The sequence below is a fragment of the Pinus tabuliformis genome, chromosome 4_2, assembly GCF_031772625.1.
Source record: "Pinus tabuliformis cultivar Carrire ecotype Pingquan chromosome 4_2, CPIR1, whole genome shotgun sequence".
Lineage (NCBI taxonomy): Eukaryota > Viridiplantae > Streptophyta > Pinopsida > Pinales > Pinaceae > Pinus > Pinus tabuliformis.
In genome coordinates, this window is record NC_142304.1 from 926302586 (window position 1) to 926313518 (window position 10933).

Below are 10933 nucleotides of genomic sequence, written 5' to 3' on the forward strand. Positions count from 1 at the left end.
GGAATTAGTCTTTTTCTCTGCCATTAATTGTGAAATCTAGAACATGGATGAGTTATGAGAAAATAACAGAAAGAACATAACGAAAGTTTAAAGGAAACTTATTGAGCCATGACAACATGCAGGAATCCTGTAGCACTCAGCAATCGCATTACAATCCCTCAGACAACACAGACTTTGGAAATTCCATCGGCCTTTGTATTAAACTCTGAAAATTTACAGCAAAAGAACTCTTGAAGAGAAATCAACAACAACCCCTGCAAGCTTATGCGAGGGGGAAATATATACAAACGGTCATACAAAATATCTAAGGCGTTGAGTCATCTGAGAAATAAATGTTTTCACCAACTTGTACAGAACAGTAGATAAGAAGTTATTACTGCTTTTAATACAACATAAATGCTCTTTATGTCTGTCAGAAGATATTTTGGTCTTTAGAGGCCACTGAGTCGGTCTGACCGTTCTGCTTTAACTCTGAAAAATGCGCCTTTATGGCATGTCGTGCTGTAACTTTCGGCCCTGCTACCTGTTAGCTGTCAATTGTGCTTTGTTGGCCGAATAGTTCTGCTGAGTTGGCTCAGCCCTTCCCTTTTCATGCATGCTGATCTTTTCAAGTTTTCCTGTGCATGATCACTTGTAAATTTGAATAATAAATAACAAAACTTGATTTACAGGCTCTGGTTTATAATATCATCTGTATTGCCTTAGTCCACCATTCCTGTGTGGGCAATTGATGTCTGAGCATTGCATCCAAAGTCTCATCTGCCTCTGTGTATTTATAAAAATTGGGAGGCACTTCAAACAGATGTTTGATTTCATTCATTATAAAGAATAGATTCTCTACCCTGTTGTAGAGAGTTTGTCCTGTTGCTGGCCCTGTTTCCTCTGAGGTGCTGGCCTTTCAGTGATCTGATTTGTGGCGAATGTATTGACCCTCTTGGCATACTGCTCATGTGTAAGTAGTCTTCCTGCGCTGTTCAGTAAGCCAGGGAGACCTCTGTTTTGCAATGCCACATACTTGTCCATGAATTTATTGACCTCTGTCTGCATGTCCTGGGTCCTTCTTTCTAATGTTTGCACCAGGTTTCTCAGTGTTAGAACCCTCTTTATTAGCTGGATGGTCTCAGTTCTGTTGGAGATTCCCATAGTAGCTAACTGAGCACTCGTTCTGTTGTTAAGCACATTGATCATTCTATTGGCAACCTCAGGCATATTGCCTAGAGATGCCCTTGATCTCTGGATTTCCCTTTGTGCTTTTGCAATGAGCTCCAACTGCTCATGGATTGTCTCAATATACTGCCATTGGTCAGTGATGGATTGGCCAATGTTGGCCCATAGCACTGTCTTGAGCTCAGCTGTCACTTTATCCAATGTGAGCTCCTTCTCCAGCTCCTTTATCCTGTCCTTAAGGGCCTTTATTTCCCTGCCCTTTTCTGCTACAGTCTGCTTGGATTTGTCATATCTTTCATTCAACTTGACCAAATTTTCCCTGGCCTCTTTTAACTCTGACATTTGGGCTTCCAGGGCTTGGATTTCATTCCTTAGTTTCTGCATGTCCAGGCTTGAAGCCTGGTCTGTTGTTGGCACTGGTGCTGAGGTGGATGGTGCTGCCTGTTCTGTTTGTTGAGTAGGGGGAGCAGTGGTTTGAGGAGCTTCCTCAAGGTTGATTATTTCAGGAGGAGGCTGAGAGGTTTGACCTCCTTCCTTTTGCTGCAATGCTGCCTGTAATGCTGCCTGGGCAGCCTCTGACTCTCCCAACTTCTCTTGGGTCTGGATTAGCTGTTTGTATAGGGATACCAGCAAAGCAGTGGCATCTTGATCATGTCTCAGCTGAGCAACTTCTTCAGTTTGTGGGTGAATTGTTGCTGGGACTTTGACCATCTTTCTAAGGGCTGCCATGTCTGCATCCCTCAATTTCAACAATGCCTGCACGGCCTTAATATCCTTGGGATCATGCCCAAGTTCTATAATTATATCTTCTAAGGCCCTGATCCTGTTATCTTTTGCTTGGGAGGATGCCCTTTCCAACTCAAGCTGGGCAGTTGTATTATTTAGGCTATTTTCTAGCCTGTAGTTATCCAGTGTTTTGTCTGCCAAGGAGGCATACACCATCTCACCCGTTTGTTTGTGCAATTCGATTTTGTCCATTGGGTGGATGTCCTTGGCAAGGACCTCAAGATTGGTCCTTATATAATCTGCAGGGGACTGTGGCTGTACTACAGCTGGCATAAAATGACTCATGATCATTTTGCCCTCCTGAACATCATAGGCAGACATCAGTCTTTGCTGGTTGGTAGGAGCCATTTTCAGCAGATGATTGTAGAGCTGTATTTTAAGTGGCTCATTTTTCCTTTTAATATCAATAAACTGCTGTTTGATTCCTCCTTCAGCTTCTCTTTGGTGGCTTGAGGAGCTGACTTCTCCTCCCATTGTTCTGTCTTGTCCCTGCTGGAAAGAGCTAGCAGATGCTTCTCTACTAGGTGGGCCCATGCCCAGAGACTGCCCTATTGGCATTTCCTCCTCAGAGAAGGGATTCATTCTATGCCTTTTTCCTCCCTGATTTATGGATGATGTGAGGGGAGTCTCTCTGTCCCTTTTCCTACTTATATCCTCCTTTTGTGGAGTTTGGAGGACTGAAGCTTCAGTAGTAGTCTCTTGCCTAGGAGGCACAGTGTTCTGAGCCTGTTGCTCAGTGAAAATTGGGGCCTCAGCTGCCCTTTCTTGCTGTAATGGCTGCTCTTTGTCATGCTGCCCTTCTTCTTGCTGTTGTTCCTGCTGTTGTGGCTGCTCTACCTGCTGCTGTTGCTGCTGCACCTCCTCATGAGGTGGCTGTTCTGTTTCCATCACTTTTTCCTTGCCTTTGCTAGAGGTTTGCTCACTAGCTTTGGCTGCTTGCTGATTTGCAGTTGAGGACGAGGCAACTGCTCCCACTTGTGTGCTTGGAAGAGTGGGTACCTGTGAACAAAGTTCAAGGTCAGCCATCTTTTTCAGATTTCTCACTGCTCTTTGATTCAACTCTTCTTGTGTAACAGGCTCCTCTAGGGTTCCTCTCCTCCATTTTACTTGATTAGCATATTTTTCTATGTGAGGAATCCTCACATGATCATAACCGGACAGCCTATACTTGACCCTTCTTAAAGTTATGAAGTGATTGGGGTCATATGGTTTCCACAGGAAACTGGTTTGCAGGCCAAGGGATTCTAACATGCTATCTGCCTCCTTCCAACCTTCTTCCCTTTTGTTGTAGATAAAGTGGCCAAGTTGGTTCCTGACCTTCAGTTGTGCTTTCTTGCCTCTGCCTGAAAAGTGAAGCACATCGGCATTCCCAAACTGCCTGAAATATTCCAGGGCAAACAATCTCATGGGCACATACTTTGGCAATCTGTAGGGAGGCAGTTCACACCCATAGATCCTGATGACTGTGTGGTTCTGGTAGAAGTACCAGTCCCCAATGCTGTATGATTTGGATAACTGAAGGATCCTTTGCATGTCATCAGTGAGCCTTGGAGGAGGTGAGCTCATCAGCATAGACATGGCTGGGTGGATGAAGAGATCTATGAACTCACAGTAAGTGTATGGAGAGTGAGATCTGTAGTGGAAGGCAGAGGACCAATAGACCACTGACCTTGGGTTGCCTTGGGCATCCACTCTTTTGATAGCAAAAGAAAACTTCTCATGTTGATAATATAAGATCAAATGATAAATGTAGGAGGTGTATCTGAACACCTTCTCTCGGGCCAAGTTCATGAACTGCTCATGTATCTTATCAGAGATGTAGGTGGCATAGTCATAGCAGATTGGAGACTTGCCAGGAGCGAACATTAGCATCATCACTAGCACAGTTTCATCAACAAATTCTATTGAGTTATAGCCCAAAATGGGACTAATCATGTCTGCAAGATCTCTGCCCAATTGGTTGAGGTATACTTGGTTGATAGGAGGATACTTCACAGAGTCAGAGTCAATGTACAGCTGATTTAATTTGGTGACCTGAGCATCTGTCAACCTGGCTCCTTGATTTATCAAGTCTATGAGTGATAGAGGGACCAATTTCTTCTCAGTGTTGAAGCAGAGCATCTCTTTGATAGCTTCGGGGTGATATAGAACACAGCTGAGCCTGAAGGGTCAAGCACTGCCCTCTGAGTAGGGTCATAGTTTTCAGCACATAGGTGGATCAAATCAGGGAACTGATTGACCTGAGGGAGCTTGAATATAGGGAGAAAAGAGTCCCATATGCCCAGCACATCTGTCCCACTCTCATGTTTAGCCTTTAATTCATTTAGCAGGTGGATATGGAACTTGGTCCTCATCAGCATTTCCTCTGAAATTTGATAGTCCAGGTCTGCCAGAGGCTGCCACTCCAATTGTCTCTGAGGGGCATTCAATGGAGCAACGTTTAATGCCACCGGGGCTACTGGTGGATCCATGATTTCTTTTTAGGATTCTGGTGTTTATGGACTAGTGTTGCTGTGCAGAACAACACCAAAGAGTTTTCTTTGAAGAGGAAGGTGAATTTACTCAGGAACAGAGGACAAAAGGTGAGCTGCAGCAATTGAAATACTGCTTAGAACACGAATAAGGCAATGTCTGGCCTTGCTCTCTCCTTTACCGCAAATTGGTACAGTGTGGGTTACCAGTTCGCGATTGCGCGAACAGAATGCAGTTTTTATAAAATTTCAGGTAAACGAGGCTTAGCTGGTGAATTTCGACGTTCTAGGTGCAAGTGGGAACCAGGCAGAGGGGATTTGCTGGTGAATTATCTATTTTTTCACTGTTTTAAGTTAATTTGGCAATTTACAGACAAAACCGGGCGCAGAAAGGATTTGCACGGATAAATACCTGATATACAGTCAGCAATGGTCAAGGATGCAGGTGAAATGGCGCGCCAGCGGTCTGGAGGTTGAATTCAGCAGGTTGGCGAAGGCTCGGACGTGAAATTCATGCAGAGGATACAACGGCGTTTTTTGCAAAAAGTGCAAAAAACGCGACATTTCGGCCAAAATATAGTTTTTTAGGACTTTGGCGCCTTTTTTGGATGACGTCAGCATGACGTCATCAGGTGGGGTCAAGGTGGGATGACGTCAGCATGACGTCATCGGGTGACGTGGCGGCATACAAGAGGTCCACGGGGATGGTGAAGTGGCAGACAGGTGGGTCAAATCGGGGACGGGGCGCTGACACGGCGGTGACGCTGGCAGGGCGGATCAACCGAAACCGGAAGTGGTTAGCGGTTTCATATCGCACCGCTTTTGATACGGAGGCAGAAATGTCAGATGTACCTCCGATACGCTGTGGGGGTGGCGCGTGGCAGAGGCCTGACGTCACCCTCTGACAGATATCGGAAGGTAACTCTCGGACGTCGGGGCCGGTCCGATATGCACGAGGGCCGTCGGATCAAAAGGGCCCGATCCGACGGTCGACGGGACGTTGAGATGGCCGAACGATACGGACGGAGGGCGGAATAAAATAATATTTCTTTTGGGATTTGCGCCCGGCGGAAACCTTTGGAATATGGCGGATTTTTATGGTTTTTCAATGTATTTTGTAAAAATGCGCATAGCGCCAGAACTTTGGATAAAATGAAAAAGTGGGTTTTTGGTGGATATTTCGCAAACGAAGCGGGTTAGGGGTATAGTAATGGGGTTTTTTATAAGGTTTTAGCATATGAAGGGGTTAAATGGGTCAAATGACTTCTTGAAGGGGGGAAGAGGGGTAGGGTTTAGGGTTCTTAAACTGGCCTGGTGCCAATTTAATCCCTGACTATGAACATATGGCTATAATGCCAAGGGGAGGGATATTTATACAATGCTTGGGGTTTATACACCATAGTGTTATAATAGTAGGGAAAGGGTAACATAGGGGATTTAGATAATAGAAGTTAGGGGTTAATATGGATGGAAAAGGTGAATGAGGAATGATATCACTAAGTTTATTTTGGAAATCACTTAGTTTAGGGAGTAGATCAAAATGAAAAGATTTTTAGACAAGAAATGTGGCTTTTAAAGGGATAAGAACCACCATAAAACCTCAAACTCTTCCATGAATCTCAACTGATGAGGGGATGTTAGGAATGGGAGTGAAAAGGGAAACTGGGAAGTTAGACATGCTCCTTTGCTTTGCTGCAACATAATGGAGAAGAAGTTCTTCTCAATCCACTGATCTTCCTTTGTAAACAGGTTATCAAACCCTCAATTAGAAAGGACTGAGACTTCTGCAACCCCAACTGCCTACCCATCTATTTGCCTAGCATTTTTTATTTCTTCATGGAGGGTGCACTTAGACTTGCAGACCCTTATATGCCTTTTTCTTTTCCTTGGCTTTTTCCTTTTGATTTTCTATCTAATGCTACCCTTATTGCTTCCAAGGTCCCAGATTAAGCAGTTGGGAACCTTAATTCTCTACCTAAGCTACTGGTCTGCCAAGATTAAACAGTTTGGACAGACTTCTTCCTCTATTCTACAACAAAAATTGAAACATGGCATGATCCAGATTAGGCTTTTGGATCACCCATCAAAATTGAGTCAACAAAGAACTATGTACATACATTGTTTTCTCTAGGAAATATGGGATCTTTGCATCACCAAAGCAGAGCATATTTGGACCTTTCTTTGCCAATCATGAAATATGAAACCTATTGATATAGGTAGCTAACAGTGGCTCCACATGGGGATGGTTTTTCATTTGAAAGACCAAGAACAGCAGGTCAGAATGCCTTAGCCCTTGACTGCTTTTACCAAAACTTGAAGTATGCTGCTTTGAAATGCCAAAATTGTGCTCTTCCCATCATGGTAAATGTCTGAACTTATTTGCCTTTTGCTGATACCTTATAACACTTGAGAAACTGCATTTTTACATATTTTTAAAGAAAGCAATATATACACCTGGATATGTACAATGGAAACACAACTGCCCTCATGGATAGTAGTCAAAATAGTGCTTCAACATCCTGCCATTTACAGGACCTTCATTCAAATCAGCTTCATCAAGACTTTTGAGGAAATAAGTATTGTTTCCTTGCACTGCTTGAACAACAAATGGTCCTGTCCAAAGGGAATCAAATTTTCCATGTTTTCCTTTATCCTCTCTTCTTGAATCCCACTTGAGGACTTTGTCTCCAATATTGAAATCTTCTGCCTTAGTCCTTCTGTCAAAAGCTTTCTTTAATTTTTCTTGTAAAACTTGAACTCTGCTGTAAACTTGATCTCTAGTTTGCTGCAGACATATTATTTGATTTATCCTTCTCTGCATATCATTTGGTTCAGCTTGACTTTCTTGAAGAAGTTTCATAACAGGAATCCCTAGTGCTGAAGGGAATTTGGCTTCTAATCCATAAACTAACTCATATGGGCTGGTCCCAATTGATCTCTTGGTTGTTAGTCTATCTGCCCATAAGGCATTCACAAGTTTCTTATGCCAATTCTTTTTATTTTCTTCCAGCACTTTCTTTATGATGTTTACCAAGCTTTTATTTGATGACTCAGCAAGGCCATTTCCTTGGGGATAGTATGCAGTAGAATGGCCCAAGGTAATGTGAAATTTGTGGCAGAAATTCACCATCTTCTTAGATCTGAAAGCAACAGCATTGTCTGTTATTATTTTGTCAGGACAACCAAATCTAGCCAATATGTTATTCTCCAAAAACTGAATGATTGTTGAATCATTTGCTTGTCTGCATGGAACAACTTCAATCCACTTAGTGAAGTAGTCTGTAGCTGTTAGAATCCATCTATGTTGGCCTGAGGATGAGGGATGAATTTCCCCAATGAAATCCGCCCCATTGTTGAAAGGGTCTCTCTGTGGCAATAGGCCTTAAGGGAAGTGGTAGTAACTTTCTCTTTCCCTCAAACATTTGACATTTATGACATGATGTGGTAAACTTTTTAACATCAGAGAAAACAGTGGGCCAATAGTAACCAGCCCTTAGTATTTTGTCCACAGTGGACTTCCAGTACAAGTGTCCACCACAGTCACCTGCATGAAATTCTTTCATGATATTGTTAGTCTCATTCTCAATTAAGCAGTTTAGCAATATCCCTTCATGGTTTTTCCAAAGCAAATTACCATCCATAACACAAAATCTTGAGGCTTTCATTTTTAAGAACCTACATTTAGTTCTGGACAATCCTGGGGGAGCACACAGGTTTTGTAACACATAACATATATCAGAGTACCAAGGGGATTGTTCAAAGGCTACGTTGATCTTTGGAGTCGCCAGCTCCGGTTCATTGTCCAGTTGGTTTATGTCTAAGGCTTGGAAGTTTGATTCTGTCATTAATTTGGCCAAGCCTTGCCCTTTTATCAGCTTTGTAGGTTTTATTTCAATGTCAAATTCCAAGATGTTGGCAATCCATTTTCCTCTTCTGCCCTCTAAGTTTTCTTGAGTGAGTATGTCTTTTACAATAGGACTTGGCACATAAGCTATAACATGGGAATAAAGGATGTAAATCCTAAAGTCCTTAATGGCCTTGACCAAAGCATAAGCTTGTTTTTCCATGATTTGGTATTTCAGAGGTGCATCTCTAAGAGCTCTGCTAAAGAAAGCAATGGGCTTTTCATTTCCCTGGTCATCTTTCTGTAATAAAACAGCAGCAATAGTATGTTGGGAGGCAAAAGAGAAAATGATGAATTCTTTATCAAATTGAGGATTTGTTAGGACTGGAGTTTGGGTAAGGGCCAATTTTATACCTTCAAAGGCTTGATTTGCTTCAACGGTCCATTTCACTTTTGAATCCTTCTTTAGCATGTTATTTAGTAATCTGATCAGTTCTGCTAAGTTTGGGATGAACCTTCTCAAGAAATTGATTTTTCCCAAGAATGCTTGCAATTCTTTGATATTTCTTGGGTGGGGCATTTGTAAGATAGCTTGTATCCTATCTGGGTCAATTCTAATGCCATCCTTTGAAATGATATGTCCCAATAGCTTACCTTCCTCCAAACCAAATAAGGATTTCTTGGGATTCAAGGAGATTCCATATTTCCTACATGTTAGGAAGATCTGTCTCAAATGTTTCAAATGTTCTTGGTCTGATTTTGAGAAAGGTGTGAGATCATCCAAATAAATGACAAGGAAGTCATGAATCTCTTTGGCAAAAGCAATATCCATTGCTCTTTGAAATGTTTCCCCTGCATTCTTCAATCCAAAAGGCATTTTTACATATTTGAAAGTTCCCCATGGGGTTGTGAATGCAGTTTTGTCTTGATCATCAGGGTGTACTAGGATCTGATTAAAGCCTGAGAATCCATCAAGTAATGAAATCCTTGAGGCCCCTACCACTCTTTGGAGAATGTGATCCATCTTGGGCAAGGGATAATTGTCCTTGAGGGACACTTGATTTAAGTTTCTAAGATCAACACAAAGCCTTATTTCACCAGTTTTCTTTCTTGTGGGCACCAAATTTGAAATCCAATCAGAAAACCTGATTGGTGCTATGATACCAGCTTTAAACATTTTTTGTAGCTCCTTTTCAATTGAGGGGAGAAGCATGGGATTAATCCTTCTCAATTTCTGTTTGAATGGCTTTTGATTAGGCTTGAGAGGGATAGTGTGCTGGATAACAGAGGTATCATAGGATTTTAGATCCTCATAGCCCCATGCAAACACGTCCTGAAACTCTTTGAAAAGGTCAATGTATTTGGGCTTTTGATCAAGAGGTAAGGATGCAGACAATTTGATTATCTTGGGTTTCTCAATGGTTCCAATGTTGCATTCCTCAATGGCAGCATTAAGGGGCTGCATCTTTGGTTTTCTAGGGATGTCATTTGAGTCAAAGATGTCCTCTAATGGAGTTAGGCCTGTTGGAAGAAAATTGTCTTTCAGCTCTATGATCTCAGCCTCTGTAACAGGCACTTCTTCATAACTGTTTTGTTGAATTTGTTGTATGTTTTCTTTGTTGAAAATGGTTGGATGTAGCATTTGTTTTGCTGTTCTGGGTGATATTGGGTGGTCATTCTGTTCAAACTGTATTTGTGATTGACTTGCTCTTTCAGGTATTTGTGATTGACTTGCTCTTTCAGTGTCAATATTTAATCCTGCAAATTCTTGTTGCAACGTCAAGAAATTATTTATTTGTGTATCATCTTCAAATACTTGCCAGTCCTTGACATTGTTTGGGACAGAAGGTCTGTGTTTTACCTCAGCTGTAAAGCAGTGGTGGGGCTCAAAAGGTAGCTTGCAGGTACTTGCAAATGTGGCTAAACTGTGGGCATGCAAGTTATGGATTCTGGGAATCTTGGTGATTTGAAATTCAGTGAAGGACTGTAGTAGTTCAGCAGCAACAGATCTATAAGATCTCAGTCTTTTGTCATTGGTGACAAAATTTCCCTTTACTTGTTGGATAACTAGGTCTGAGTCTCCTAGAATTGACACTTTTATGGCTTGTAGGGACTTTACTAGTTTGAGGCCTAGTAAAAGAGCTTCATATTCTGCCATGTTATTGGTGCATCTGAAATTTAGTCTGTAGGCTCGGCCTTCTGCATGACTGTTTTGTTTATTGTGTATCCAAACTCCAGCTCCTGCCCCTAATTTGTTGACTGACCCATCAAATTCAAGAAACCATAGGTTCTCTTTTTTTAGGGGAGATTTAATAACTTCTCTGTGATCTGGGATCATAAGTTGAAGTTCTGGTTTTTTACCTGGTTTGTCTTCTAGGACAGTCTGATCACTTGATTGAATTAGCTTGGTTTCTAGAACAACAGCTTTGCTTAGTGATGGTTTAACCATTATTTCTTGGGCAGCAGTTTTTTCATTAGTGTCCTCCTCTTGTATGAGTGTATTGGTTTCAACATCATTGTTTGAGGGAGTTGTATTATTATTGAAGAGAATGTATGAGTCTATGTCTGAATGGACAGCATATATGGGAAAGTTTTGGGGCTTTTCTTCACTGCTGACCATGTATTTCATTAGTGTTTCCCTGTATAGTCTCTTTGGTTGCCCAAA